The sequence below is a fragment of the Melozone crissalis genome, unplaced genomic scaffold (genome assembly GCF_028551555.1).
Source record: "Melozone crissalis strain CALT ecotype California unplaced genomic scaffold, PUWL_Pcris_2 ptg000066l_1, whole genome shotgun sequence".
Lineage (NCBI taxonomy): Eukaryota > Metazoa > Chordata > Aves > Passeriformes > Passerellidae > Melozone > Melozone crissalis.
The window spans coordinates 3,496,597-3,511,435 of NW_026535844.1; the positions used below are offsets into that span (position 1 = coordinate 3,496,597).

The 14,839-nt window shown below is 54.1% G+C and overlaps 1 pseudogene; it reads right to left on the reverse strand.

Moving 5' to 3' along the window:
• The window catches only part of LOC128945470 (zinc finger protein 208-like), a 463,302-nt pseudogene that overhangs the window by 272,005 nt on the left and 176,458 nt on the right, over positions 1–14,839 (reverse strand).

Here is a 14,839-nt window from a genome sequence, read left to right on the forward strand (position 1 = left end):
TAAGCCAGCAGCTAAACCAGAAAATAAGCTGCAACCAATGGCTGTTGCTGCCAGTACTAGAAGTGGGAAATGCACGGACAAGACCAATTGACCAGTGGATGATGAGGATGATGATGATGAAGGAGAAGGAACCTCAATGCCTCCTGACATAAAATCAGGAGTCAAAGCAGCAGGTGCAAGATCAGATGCAAATATTGAGTCCTTTACCCTGAAGGACCTTTGTGGCTTATGGAAGGATTCCATGTGGGGACGGGGTCTGTTTCTATTGCTGGTGTGACAGGGGGATCAGGATCACAGGATTTTACTTTGGTGGAAGCTGAGGTGAGCCTGACTGGAAATGAGTGGAAGAAACACCCTATTGTGACTGGCCCAGAAGCCCCATGCATTTTAGGTATAGACTTCCTCCGAAGTGGGTATTTCAAAGACCCAAAGGGACTCAGATGGACATTTGGAATAGCTGCTGTAGAGACAGAGGGTGTCAAGCAGTTGAACAGCTTGCCTGGACTGTCAGAAAACCCATCTGCAGTAGGACTTCTGAAGGGAGAAGAGCAACAGGTGCCAATTGCCACTTCCATAGTGCATCGACGACAGTATAGAACCACTCGAGATGCTGTGATCCCCATCCAAAAGATGATCCGTGAGCTGGAGAGCCAAGGGGTGGTCAGCAAGACCCACTCACCGTTCAACAGTCCCATTTGGCCTGTGCAAAAATCTGAAGGAGAATGGAGATTGACTGTGGACTACCGTGCATTGAATGAAGTGACTCCACCACCGAGCGCTGCCGTGCCAGACATATTAGAGCTCCAGTTCGAGCTGGAGTCCAAGGCAGCAAAGTGCTTTGCCACTATAGACATTGCCAATGCATTTTTCTCCATTCCTCTGGCAGCAGAATGCAGGCCTCAGTTTGCTTTCACATGGAGGGGAGTGCAGTACACCTGGAACCGACTGCCCCAGGGGTGGAAGCACAGCCCCACCATCTGCCATGGACTGATCCAGACTGCACTAGAAAGGGGAGAGGCTCCAGAACATCTGCAGTATATTGATGACATCATTGTGTGGGGAAACACAGCTGCGGAAGTGTTTGAGAAAGGGAAGGAAATCATCCAAGTCCTCCTGGGAGCTGGTTTTGCCATTAAAAAGTCAAGGTAAAGGGACCAGGTCGTGAGATTCAGTTCCTGGCAGTGAAGTGGCAAGATGGACTGTAGTAAACCCCCTACATTTAGCAAAAGCACCATGGAGAATCTAACAAAAGGAATGCTGACACAGCAGCAAGGAAGCTTTCTGACTCCATCGACATCTGCCCTATAACCTATCTCTATAACCATGTAAGGCAATGCCATGGTAGCCTTTACCTATCGGTCATTTTATGGTCCCCCTAATCCCTTGCCATTGGTCAAGTTTGGATACTTGCCAAGCCTATAAAAGTAGCATGCTGTACCCTACTAGCTCAGAAGAGGAAGAGCTGAGACCCTTTGCGGATCCCCAGATAAAGCCTTCTCTGTGGAACAGCTTCTGCCTTCTCCTTCTCCTCTCTCCGTCTGCTGCTGCCTCAAGCCCGGGGCTCCACTACCCATCAAGCAAAGAGCTGAGGTCCTAAGAGCTGCTAATCACTATAGAGCTGAATATCACCAGGCTTGCTAGAAAGGTAGCCCCCCGGCATTGGCCTGAGCTGGCTTCGGGCACCCGGTCCCTCCTCAGGGACTGAGATCCTGAGCACCAAGGCTCTGCTTCATGATAAGGCTGATCAGAGGCCTTATTAATGGACGGCATCAGATTCCTACAGACGTAATCAACAAGATCACAGCGATGTCTCCACTCACCAATAAGAAAGAAACACAAGCTTTCCTAGGTGCCATAGGCTTTTGGAGGATGCACATTCCTGAGTACAGTCAGATCGTGAGCCCTCTTTACCTGGACACCTGCAAGAAGAACGAGTTCCACTGGGGCCCTGAGCAGCAACAAGCCTTTGCCCAGATCAAGCAGGAGATTGCTCATGCAGTTGCCCTTGGCCCAGTCAGGACAGGACCAGAGGTGAAGAATGTGCTCTACTCTGCAGCCAGGATCCATGGCTTGTCCTGGAGCCTTTGGCAGAAGGTGCCTGGGGAGACTCGAGGCCGACCACTGGGATTTTGGAGTCGAAGCTACAGAGGGTGAGAAGCCAACTACACTCCCACAGAGAAGGAAATCTTGGCTGCCTATGAAGGAGTCCAGGATGCCTCAGAGGTGATTGGCACAGAAGCACAACTCCTCCTGGCACCCTGACTACCGGTGCTGGGGTGGATGTTCAAAGGAAGGTTCCCACCCCCCACCACACCACTGACGCTACATGGAGTAAACGGATTGCTCTTATCCCACAGTGCGCCTGTATTGGAAACCTGAATCGCCCTGGGATTTTGGAGATAATTACAAACTGGCTGGAAGGTGAGAACTTTGGTCTTACTGATGAAGAGCAACAAGAACCAGTGACACGGGCTGAAGAGGCTCCTCCCTATAACCAACTGCCCCCAGAGGAAACGCGCTACGCTCTTTTCACTGACGGTTCCTGTCACATCGCAGGGATGGACCAGAAGTGGAAAGCAGCTGTATGGAGCCCCACACGACAGGTTGCAGAGGCCGCTGAAGGAGAAGGTGGATCAAGTCAACTTACAGAACTCAAAGCCGTTCAGCTGGGCCTGGACAATGCTAAGGGAGAGAAATGGCCAAAGCTCTACCTCTACACTGATTCATGGATGGTAGCCAATGCTCTGTGGGGATGGCTGGAGAGGTGGAAAAAGGCCAACTGGCAGCGTAGGTGTCAAGGTTTGATGCTGGCACGATGCCAGTGTCCCCATGAAAATATATGCTCCCTGGTGTCTGCTGTGAGATGTGACCAGGAATAAGCAAAGCAGGCCCCCACTTAGAAATAAAGAAATGAAACCTTTATTAACTAAACTACAACTCTAAGTAACAAGAAACACACAGGGAAAATGAAAACTTTCCAAAAACATTTCCTCCCCCTCCCACCAGATTTCCAATACATCTATTCCCCAAATCACCAAATCTCGGTCCATCACCACCCCTTAGGTAATCAATTCTCAGTTCATCAAGGGGAGAGGAATCCTTCTTGTGCCACAGGCTTCCCCAGGAAACACCGCTGAAACCTCGTGTGTTTCCACGTCACTCGTGGCACCGCCTGGAGAACATCTGCCATCGTGACATCTTCCTTCCATGTCCAGTGCTCTCACCACTGCACATGGACCAGAGCTGCTTCTAGGGTTGTCCTTCCAAAAAGGGCACAGTCTCACCTTTGGGATACCTATCCCCCCCAAATTTCACCCCCTGGGGCCCAGGGGTACCAACACTGAACCCTCTTGGCTCTGAGCCATTGCCTCCCCCTGGATGCAGTCTCTGTGTCACAGGAAACATGGTTCTGTCCATGGCTACACAAGAAAAGTCCAGCTAAGGCCACTTCATCATCTCTTCCCACCTAAGATTCTTCTCTATTCTCCCGACATCTTTCACTTGCCCAGACCTTCACACTTGCACATTTCCTTCCTCCATTTCATCTCTTATCTCTCTTCTAGGAAAGGTTAATGTTCTGCAAAGTTTTCCTTGTCCGAAAAAGGGTTAAAAGCTCGGGCTCTACCCACCCAAAGCTCCCACAGCTGCCGGACCCCTTCTCGCTGCATCCCCCCCGCCCTTCTCTGCCAGCCGGGCTGTGCTGCCAGCACAGGATATCAAATTTCATGGTGGCACAGGCGCTCTGTCTCTCTCTCTCCTGGGGGGGAGTTGTGGCTGCCCGATGCCTCTCGGTGCTCTTCCACCCTTCCATCCTCGGGCCAGGCCTACCTCACCCAGCCCCAAACCAGCCAGGAGCTGGGCAGGGGAGACCCGACCTGCTTCCCTCGCTGGAACCCAAGAGAGCTTCCCCCGGGAGTGCTCTGCTTTTTAACCCCTGAGTTCTCAGAGGGGTATCCAATGTCCCCAGTGGCCAAACCAGCTGCCAGTATTCAAATGTGAGCACCTACTGGCCTGACCACTTCATATCCCAGAAAACTAACTTCCTCTCAAACCACGACATCTATATAATCTCAGTCCAGTTTATCCCTGTCTGTAGGAACCCAGTCCATTTGATCCCAATCCATATTTGATCCCAGTCCATATTTGATCCCTGTCCATAGCTTATCCTAGTCCACATTTGATCCCAGTCCATAAAATCTGTCATATTTGATCCAGGCCATATTTGATCCCAGTCCAAAGTTGATCCCAGTCCAAAGTTGATCCCAGTCCAGTTTATCCCAGTCCATAGTTCATTTTAGTCCATATTTGATCCCAGTCCATTTTTTATCCCAATTCATATTTGATCCCAGCCCGTATTTGATCTCAGTCTGTATAAGCTCAGTCCAGTTTATCTCACACTGTAGGATTCCAATCAATAATTGATCCCAGTCCATATTTGACCCCAGTCCATATTTGATCCAAGTCCATATTTGATCCTAGTCCATATTTGATCTCAACCCCTATTTGATCCCAGTCCATGTTGGATCCCAGTCTGTATTGCCCTGCACACATTCCAAAAGTCTGCAATTCCAGCTTCCAGCCAGGAAAAGATGTTCCTGCCCTTGAAGGGAAATGGAGCAAAATCCTACAGAGACATTTCCCTGCCAGCCTTCAGGACTTCAGCTCCTGGGACTGGGAATTGAAATAATAATTGGGAAATAAAATAATAAATAATCAGGGGAGGGTCTGTGGGGACAGAGGGGTCATCTATATCAGGGCAGGGGTCAATTAAATCAGGGCAGGGGTCAATTAAATCAGGGGAGGGTCTTTGGTGGTCACTGGGGCAATAAATGAGGGGAGGGTATTGGGTGGTCCCTGAGGCAATTAAATATAGGGAGGGTCTCTGGTGGTGCCTGGGTCAATTAAATCCGGGGAGGGTCTCTGGTGGTCCGTGGGTCCAGGGAGACACTGAGAGAGAAACAGAGCAGGCAAAGAGAGGCAGGAGAGAAAAGGGGACACCAAGACAATGAGCTGAGAAGGCGGCACTCTGCAAACAGAACTGCAACAGACTGAACATGAACAGGAGAGAAATCAGTAAGTCCCAGAGTTTTATTTGCTGTGAAATACATCCCACACACCCAGCCGCACACAATCTCCATCCCACCACTCTAATTGAGATCCCACCACTCTAAATCATTTCCCAACCTCATCTCAGCCTGATGGCTGCGGAATCGAGTGAGTTTGGCATGGGATTGAGTTTCTTGAGGTGGGTTTGAGCTCTTTTTGGGGTAAGACTGAGCTGTTTTCACTGGGATTTGAGTGGTTTGGAGGTGACAGATCCATTCCTCCTGGCTTTTGCAGCGCAAAGAGATGCAGAATAGAAAAAAATTAAGGTGAAATTAAAAGTAGAAGCAGCCAGCTGAGTTCTCAACATGGATCACAGGGAATGTGAGTGACCAGGGCTGTGCCCAAAGCGCCTCCTCCAGTGGGGGATGGAGCTGGAGCAGCGCACGAAGCTCTGCCCGCACTCGGGGCACTCGCAGGGCTTGCCTTAGTGGTGCCTCTGTTGGTGTTGGGTCAAGTTAGAGCTCTGTGAGAAGCTCTTCCCACACTGGGGACACTCGTAGGGCCTCTCCCCAGTGTGGATGCGCCGGTGCTTGACAAGGGTGGAGTTGTCCTTGAATCCCTTCCCACAGTTGGGGCATTGGAAGGGCCTCTCCTCTCTGTGAATCCGATAGTGCTGGAGGAGACTGGAGCTGATCTTAAACCTCTTCCTGCATTTATCACACTCATAGGGCCTCTCCCCAGTGTGGATGCGCCGGTGCTTGACAAGGGTGGAGTTGTCCCTGAATCCCTTCCCGCAGTCGGGGCATTGGAAGGGCCTCTCCTCCGTGTGACTCAGAAAGTGCCGGAGGAGATGGGTGCTGGTCTTAAACCTCTTCCCACACTTGGAACACTCATAGGACCTCTCCCCAGTGTGGGTCCTGTGGTGCGTGATCAGGCTGGACCTCTGGCTGAAGCACATCCCACACTCGGAGCACTTGTACGGCCTTTCTCCAGTGTGGGTCCTCTGGTGGCTGATCAGGCTGGAGCTCAGGCTGAAGCTCTTCCCACACTCCCAACACTCGTAGGGCTTCTCTCCAGTGTGAGTCCTCTGGTGCTGGTTCAGGCTGGATCTCCGGCTGAAGCTCTTCCCACACTGCCCACACTCGTAGGGCCGTTCACCAGTGTGGATCCTCTGGTGCACGATCAGGTGGGAGCTGACGCTGAAGCTCTTCCCACACTCCCCACACTCGTAGGGCCGTTCCCCAGTGTGGATCCTCTGGTGCCTGATCAGTTCAGAGTTCCACCTGAAGCTCTTCCCACACTCCACGCACGTGTGGGGCTTCTCCCCATCATGGAGCTGCTCATGGAGCACCAGCTCCGAGCTCTGGCTCCGTCTCCGGCCGCCTTCCCGGCCCAGGCTGGCTCTTTCCCCCTCAGATCCCCGCCTGCTGCGTTTGCAGCCCCTCCTCGTGCGGCATCTCCGGGGCTTTTCCTCCCCGTTGGCTTCCTGCGCCGTGGAGCCGCTCAAAACAGCCTCTTCTACCAGGTTCTGCCGCGGGCATTTGTCCTCCCTGCTCTCCATGCTCAGCTCCTGCTCTGGGGGAGGAAGGACAAGGACAGGATGGGATTTGCCTCCGTGCCACAGGCAAGGGCAAGGAGATCCCCCCAGGGCTGAGCTGCAGCCGGGGCCGTGCTGGGCTGGGAGATGGAGCAGCACAGAGGGGAAAGGGGCACTGACTTCCTCCTCACCTGCCTCAGTGTCCCGGGGCATCTTCTTCCTCCTTGCAGCCTCCCTGGGGCTGGCAATGGGAAATCCTGGTTTGGGGAAAACAAGGGATGAGCGTGTTTGTAGGAGGGTTGGGGGGTAGGACGGTCGGGACGGACGGAGACGAGAGAGCTCTGGAGCCAGGGCGTGGAACTTGCGGTTTATTGCAAAGGGCCTGGGTGCAGGGCCCTGCTTGGAGCTGCCAGGCACAGCTCGGAGCAGGCCCGAGAGAAGAGAGGGATAGAGAGGATGAGAGGGTAACAGAGAACAAAAGCATAAGAGAGTAAGGTTCCCATTACAATACAATCAATCTTCTTCTGTGTTGAATATTCTATTTCTCACTAACCAATCTAGAATCAGATGCAAATCCTACAGCATTTACATACAGCCAGTAAAAGTCATTCCATCACCATACTGTGTTACATTTTCAACCCTAAAAACTCCTCTTTGGACCCCTTCTGCTGAGCCAGTGGGGTCTGCTCTGACCCTTGGATCTGTCTGCAAACAGTGGGAATTGTTTCATCAAAAGGGGATTACCTTCAGTTGGGCCACACCATTGTTTTCCAGTTGTTCACTAACTAAGGTATCTCAAAGCTTGCTTTCATTTCAATCTTCCTTATTCTTCCTATATTCCCAAAATCTTTTGCCAGACAATCATATTTATAAGGTTTTCCTGTTTCATCTTCCCCAACACACATTGAGTTTGAAGGTCCCTCTGCCCGAGTCTATCTCTACAAGTCACTGGCCTTCTGGGCTCCAGAAAAACATCCCAAACACCAAGATTCAGCCCTGAAAAAGCCTCCCAGGAGTTCCCCGTCCCTGGTCCCTCCCCTCTGGTGTTCAGGAGGCTCCCCCCTGTCCCACCAGCTGGGGTCACACTTGGATTGGGGGTCCCCCTTCTCCTCGGTGCCCGCCCTGCCCAGGCTGCTGGTAGTCCCAGCAATGCCAAAATCTCCCCCCGCTTCGCTCTCCCCATTTCGGGATGCCGGGGCTGTTTGGGCTCCCGGGCTCCCTTCTCCCCTCATTCTCTGCTCTGGGCTGCAGCGGCTCCAAGGAGTCCCCCCTGCCCCTCTCCAGGCTCTTGAGGCTCCCGCCAATGGCGGCGCTCCCCCCTCTCTGGGCTCCCAACTTTGGGCTCCTGGGGGACACAGGGCTCTGCTCCTCCAGGCTGCCTCTGCCGGCAGCTGCCACCGCCACCCCCCGATATCTCCCCAAGGGGCCATTTCCGCTCAGCCTTGGACTCCTTCATTCTCCAAACATCCCCCAAAAGACCCAACCCAGGGACCCCTGGATTTATTAGTTAAAAAATCCCATTTAATCTAGAAGAAAGAGAATATGCCATCTGTTAGACAGGAGATTTTAGGAGAATAAAAATCTTTAAAGTATCAGAAACACCCGAGACACAACAAGAAAAGACAAAGGGAAATGAAAGGGAGAGGAACAAGAGAAAAAATCAAAAAGAGAGTGGGATCCTCTGCAGGTCTTGCCCCCTCCGTTCGCGGCCCAGGTGCCTGTCCCGGGTCCCGGCTCGCTGCCCGCCTCAGCTCCGCCTGCCCCGGTTTCCATCCCAGGTGTGGCCTCACTGCCCAGGGCAGCTCCACCTGCCCCGGCGCTGTCGCTCAATTTGTGTGCCCTGCTCCCACTGCCTGGCCCGCAGCCACTCTGCCGCCCATGCTGGGCAAGATGGGGGTTGCTCTGTCCTGCCGCCTGCTCCGAGGTCACCGCGCCCACCGCACCCAGGGGGGGTCCCAGCCATCCCATCCCCGCCTGCCCTGCCCGTGCCACCTGCGCTGGGCACCGCCGCTGCTGCCGGGCTCTCCCACCTGCCTTTGCTCTGCCAGGAGTTGCCGGATCAGCCGCCATCAGCCATGTGGGGGCTACCCACGCTCCGCCTCGGGCTCCACGGGAAGATCCCCCTCTGCCGATTCCGGCAGCAGACCCTGCCCACACTCCCACCGAGCCTCGGCGGGATATCCTCCCCTGACCCCGTCCTGCTTTGAGTTACGTCCCCTTGGTAACCACAGCTCTGGCTGTTCAGGGAAACTCTCTCTCTCTAGAGGAAGCACCTTATCGAAACACTAGGAGCTCAGTTAAAAGGCAGCCCGCTCCAAATTCTTTCTCAAAACACGGGAGAAAGGCCATAGAAGGTAAAAAAGTGAAAGAGTTAGATGAAGGGATTGCTCTATTCCCGTTCAGAGAGGTTCCCATGGGAGGGATGCGCATCCCTCCCCGCGGGAGCCACCAGCGCCCCTGCCGGCCGTGCCCGGAACTGCACCCAAGGGCAAAGCGCCACAGCCCAAAGGCCGGGACTGGGTCCGGGCTCTGTTTGCTGTCACTGCCGCAGCTGTTGGTGTTTCTTTGCTTTATTATACACACTAGTAAAGAACTGCTACTCCTATTCCCATATCTTTGCCTGAGAGCCCCTTCATTTCACTAGTCTAAAAACGAAAAAGGAAGGGTTTTGCATTCTCCTTTCCAAGAGAGGCTTTTTCTGCCTTCCCGAGCAGACACCCCTCTTGTAAAGCAAGACAAGCACCCACAGGCACTGAGGGGGCTGCAGGAGGGGCACAAGAAGGCCCTGCAGAGCTTGGGCACAAAGGCACAGCAGGTGAATGCAAGAAGGGAGCAGCAAAAGGCCAAGCTGAAGGCAAAGGCCAGGGCACAGTTCCTACAGCCCCTGAGGGATCAACCCCAGGGCCCAAGGGGGCCCCAGCACCCAGGGCACGGCTCGGCCACAAGCACCTGGCAGAGGCATTGCCCTCCTCGGCAGGGGAGAGCCCACCCAAACAGCCCCTGGCAAGGAACCAGGGCTCCAGCTGCAGGGCACAAGGACACTGCAAGCACAGACAGCAGCACCCTCAGGACCAGCAAGTCCACCCCTTGATGGACATGGACTGGCAGGGCTGTCACAGCTCCCATCACACCAGGGACCCTCCACACTGCAGCCCTTGAGAACATTCAGGATGAGTCTGCATTGAGAGGAGGCATTTTCTGATGGACACAGGGGCCTCTCAATGCACTCTGAATCTTTGACATATGGGGGGGAAAATGCTAACGATATGCTTGATCAGTGAGGAGATAAGTGGGAAAGATGCATGGTTTTATTCAACCACTATTGGTACATCTGGGAGAGGGATTTGAAATCCATGAATTTTTACTTTGTCCTAATTGTTATCATGATTCACTGGGAAGGGATTTGATCACTAAACTTGGAATGCAAATTAATATTGTAAAAGGTGATACAGAGGCCAGTTGTATTGTACCTCTGTGTCAAATGTCTGGCAAGGCCTATGCTGAAGTGAACCCTGAAGTTCAGGCAGCCCCAGGGAAAGAGGGAAAATTAGATATGGAGTCTCTCCAAAGCACTCTGAAGCAACCAGGACAAGTAGTGTCTAACAGCAACACCCTGTTCCAGGGGAGGGAAGGAAGGGGAATCAGACACAGCGCAGGTCACCGCCCCATGCTCAGCTCAACCCGCGCAGCTGTGGGTGCTTGTGAGAGCCTGGCACTGAAATGACCTGAGCAGGAAGGCTTCAATATCTTCTGCTGACACCATGGCACCTAACAGGGGGGCAAAAGCAATTCTCACTGCTTCAGCAACCACTGGAGCAGATATCAAGGCACATTCTCCCACAGGAAGCTGGGCTGGCACACAGCCTGCCCTGGCACTTTGCTGCTGCCAACACCCAGCCAGGACATCGGCTCCTGCCTAAGGAGTGCAAAGCAGCACCACTGGTGGCCAAGGGGCCCATGCCAAGTGTCCCTGAGGCCACAAACAGCCGCCAGCACAGCTCAACACGGGGGGACCCCTCAGCCTGGCCTCGAGGGCTCTGAAGCCTCGCAGATTTGCACTTCCCGCCTGCAGCAGGAGGATGGGAGGCCGCCCCTGAGCCTGCCCTGAAGGCAACGCAGCAGCAGCCAGGGCTCCACAGCGGGCCAAGCCCCTGCGCCTGCCCACAGATCCTCGCCTGGAATCCTCTGCAATCCTGGCCACCCTCCTCTGCCATCTCCAGCCACTGGGGCCAAGCCTTGCTGCCACTGCTGCAGCTTCAGCGCTGGCTGGGCCTGCACTGCCACAGCTGCTGGGGAACACCACGGCACAATTCCACTCTGGGGCTCACTGACACCCACACTCTGGGCTGCCTGCCAATGCACTGCAGCAAAATGTACCGATTTCGGTTCTTTTAAACTTTATTTCTCTGCTCAGGCTTGGTTTTCTTTGCCTTTGGGAAATGAATTTCAAAGGTTTTATTTAAGGGGTGTTACACCACTCAACAGAGATGAGTTCAACATCCCAACAGATTGGGAACAGTCCAAAAGATACCTACAGAGATAATGACCAGCAACAAAACTAGAAGAGATTTAAAGGTCACGCTTTAACTCATAAACAGTTAACAGAATACTGTTTAAAAACAAGAAAAAAAAAGGCATCAAAAAAAAGCAAGGGAAGGTAGGTGGGAAAGGAACCGGGGAGTCATCAGATTACTTGCCCTGGAAGAGAAGCTTTGGTCCTAGTCAGGCTGGAGAGGAGCTTTAGAAATGTAAATGAACACTGCTGGGCAAAGTGTGCACAATGCACCTGGGTCTCTTGCTCGTGGCAGGAATTGGGCTGATTCCCTCTGCCCATCACCCCAAGCTCTGCCTGCTGGCACTGATGGAATTTGCACAGCTCAAGGCAGAGCCCAGGGGGAGGATATCTGACCCTGCAACAGGAACGGGTGAAGCTGCAAAGGGAAACAGCAAATGGAGAATGTTGGAAAAACTTCACTATAAATAAATGGGGGGCGAATCATCCCTCTGTCCACGCCAACATGTGCTGTCCATGTCTATTCTATATACGGTATATTAGAGCACTGGGGTGTTTCTGCTACTCCAACTTCAGCGAAATCAGCTGGGAATCCAAGTTTAAATTGATATTTAAATTAGAGAAAATCGGTCATTGATGCAGCCCTGGCTCCTGAGGCAGTGCAAACAATTACAAAAACATAAACGTCTACCAGAACAAATCCTACAACACCATGGACCAGCCCCTGCGAACCCAAACCAATTCATATCAGGAGCCACAGAACCCATTTCTCATTTCAATGGCATCATTAGATTACAGTCTGTCCTCGCAATAATAACCAACCAGACAGCTCCAGCTCCTGACCTTCCTGCTGACCAATCCACTGAAATGAGGAACACAACACTTCACCATGGGATGGGATCAGATCATCTGTTAGCAGAAAAAAGAGGAATTTGTGGAAAATTAAATGACTCAAACTGCTGTTGGCAAATAGATGACAAAGGAAAAGTGGTGAAAAAAAACCAATGGAAACAAAAAAGCAGTTCATGTATTAGTCCAAATGTGGAAAGGATGGGAAGGGGACACGGTTTTGTGGCTCCCTGACAGACCATGGGTTAAACGAATGTTGTTTCTCTTCTGACGTGCTACAGCAACTCTCATCTTTTTACCACGCTCCACACCTTGAGAGTGCAGCTCATTCAGCAGCGGAGGGAGGGCATGCAGGCGGCAGCCAGGCCTCCTGATCCAGAAATGGCTACAGAAGGACAGGGAATGAGGGCATTGCGAATAATCCCAAAACCAAAGAAGACTCAGTAAGGAAAAAAGAAAGAAAAAAAAAAAAAGGAAAAGAAAAAAAAAATCACTGAGTGAATCTACCTGGAGATTGGGTCAGGGACTCGTACATAAGGAAGGGAAAAAACATCAGTTTCAAAAACTGTTACTAATTTACATGGACCGCTGCTCAGACAAAGTCCCACTGAATTCCTGAACTTCCAGAAGAACAAAGACTTAACAGAGCCGTGAATATCGGCTGTTCTACAGAAGTGGGGGTGCACATTACGAGGACATGCAGTTACCGGATCGGGAGGTCTGAACCTTCCAAGTACCTCAGCCAGTGGGCAAAGGGAGAGGGACATGAGGCCGGGAAAATGAGGATAAAAAGGAGGCTGCGAACTACAACAATGGCAGAGACCGCACGGCAAATGCCCCACGGCCTCTCCCTCTGCTCAGCAATAAAGTCACTTTTACAGGACTCCTCTGTCTCCTCTGCGCACAGAAACCTCCGGCCACGGGAATTCCCCGCACAGCCCCGGGCACGGGGCAGCCCCCTCTGTCCCAGCCACAGCAACCGGGCCGAGCCAGCGCTGCTCCGGCAGCGGCTCCTGCCGAGGCAGCGGCCGCAAGGAGACCGCGGGCAGCCGCTCCCGCAGCGCCCTCACGCCAGCGGCAACACGGGCCGGACACGGCACAACGAACCCGCCCGAGCCCCCTGCCGCCCCCGAGGCCCGCAGCCAGCCCCGAGCCCCCGCACAAGCCAGCGCGGCTCCCACCTGCGCTGCGGCCGCCTCCGAGCTCCGCCGCCGCCTCACCGCGCTCCGGCCGCTGCCGCCCCTCACGGGACCGCACACACGCTCCGACAATGGCGCCGCTGCCCGGCCACGGCCGCCCTCAGCCCGCCACCAGTTCCCTGCTCCGCCCCGCTCCCACCAATCAGCGCGCCACAACCACGACTGACGGCACCATCGCCCAATCCCAGACAGGGGCGGGCTCTGCACACGGCACAGCCCCGCCCCGCGCTCTCAGGGCCCCCCGGGCTGCCTGAGGGCAGAGCCGGAGCTGAGGAACAGCCCTGGAACGGGCCCGGGCCCGAGGGGATTGAGCTGAAAACACAAACAAACTTCTCCGCACCTCCCGCCACGGCTTTCCCGGCACTGCGACTCCGGTGGCTCCAGCTTAGCCGGGAGTCCTGGAGCCTGACTTCTCCTACCCCTAATTAGGAGCATCAGGGCATCGCTTTGATTTCCCCCAAAAAGGGAAAACCGCCCCAAAGCCCTGTGGATGAGTGGGGGAGGGGAGAGATTTCTGGCAGAAAACTCCAAAAACTCAGAGCAGGATAATGAGAAGTAAGTGGAGACCCTTAAATGCAGCTTTCCCCCACGCCTCCCTCCTTCCAGCTGCACCTCCTACCCCAGCAGTGCCGGAGACAGGGAATGGGGCCGGGCTCAGTTCATGCCCCGGGGCTTCTCCCTCTGCTCAGGGACAGGAGTCGTTCCCCTGCTGCACCCTGGGCTCTCTCCCACCGGAGACTTCTCCAGGAACTTCTCCAAGCTGAGTCCATCCCACGGGGCACAGCCCCCTCCAAGTGCTGCAGCGTGGGTCATTGTGCCCCAGTTTCTCAGTGCTAATCTCAGGGGACTCTCTCTCGGGATATTACCACTACAGCACTCGCAGCAGAATATACACACGGAATTTTAACAGCTCTGAGTAGAAATTTAAAAAACCAGCGAGAGAGAGAAAGAGCGAGATTCCGATCGCGGCGCTCCGGAGCGGCGGTGCGGGAACGATCCCTGCGCCAGCACCGCCGGCCCCAGGCCAAGCCCAGCCCCGCGATCCAACCCCGCTGCTCACAGCGCCCGCCCTCCCCGGCCCGGGGCACAGCGAGCCCCGCAGCCGCTGCGCTCCCGAGCACAAAGCGCCCCTTCCCACCGCGCTCACCCGATAAACACAGCGCCCCTGCAGCCGCTCACGCCTCTCTCGCTCCTCCCGAGCTTCTCGGCCTCCCGCACCCTCTGCCCCGCACCTGGGCCCCGCCAGTGCCGCGGGCTGGGGGCAGCAGCTGCACCTTCCTCTGCCTCTGCTCCAGCCCTGCCCAGGTGCCTCGGCTCCCTTCGTGCTCGCCACAAACTGAGGCCTTCACAAGGCTGACCTAGAACAGAGGCCAGACACGGTTACACAATGAAGCAGGCATTTGTTAAAAGGCCTCCGTGGATACACCTTGGGCAGAACAAGAGCCCAGCCAGGGCTACGCCCAAGATGGACGAAAATGGCCACAAAATGGACGGCCGGTCACGAGGTCTGTCACTTTTATAAGTTCTGCTCCATTTGCATATTGGAGTTATTTGTCCAATTATGTCTTTAGATGATGAAGTCCCATCCTTCTTGTTTTTCTCTCTTCAGTGCCCGTTGTTTATGCTCTTGGGCCTGAAGTTTGGATTATTTGTCCTTGGGTTCCCAGCTAGAGCAGGAATTGTTTTGTCTCCCTG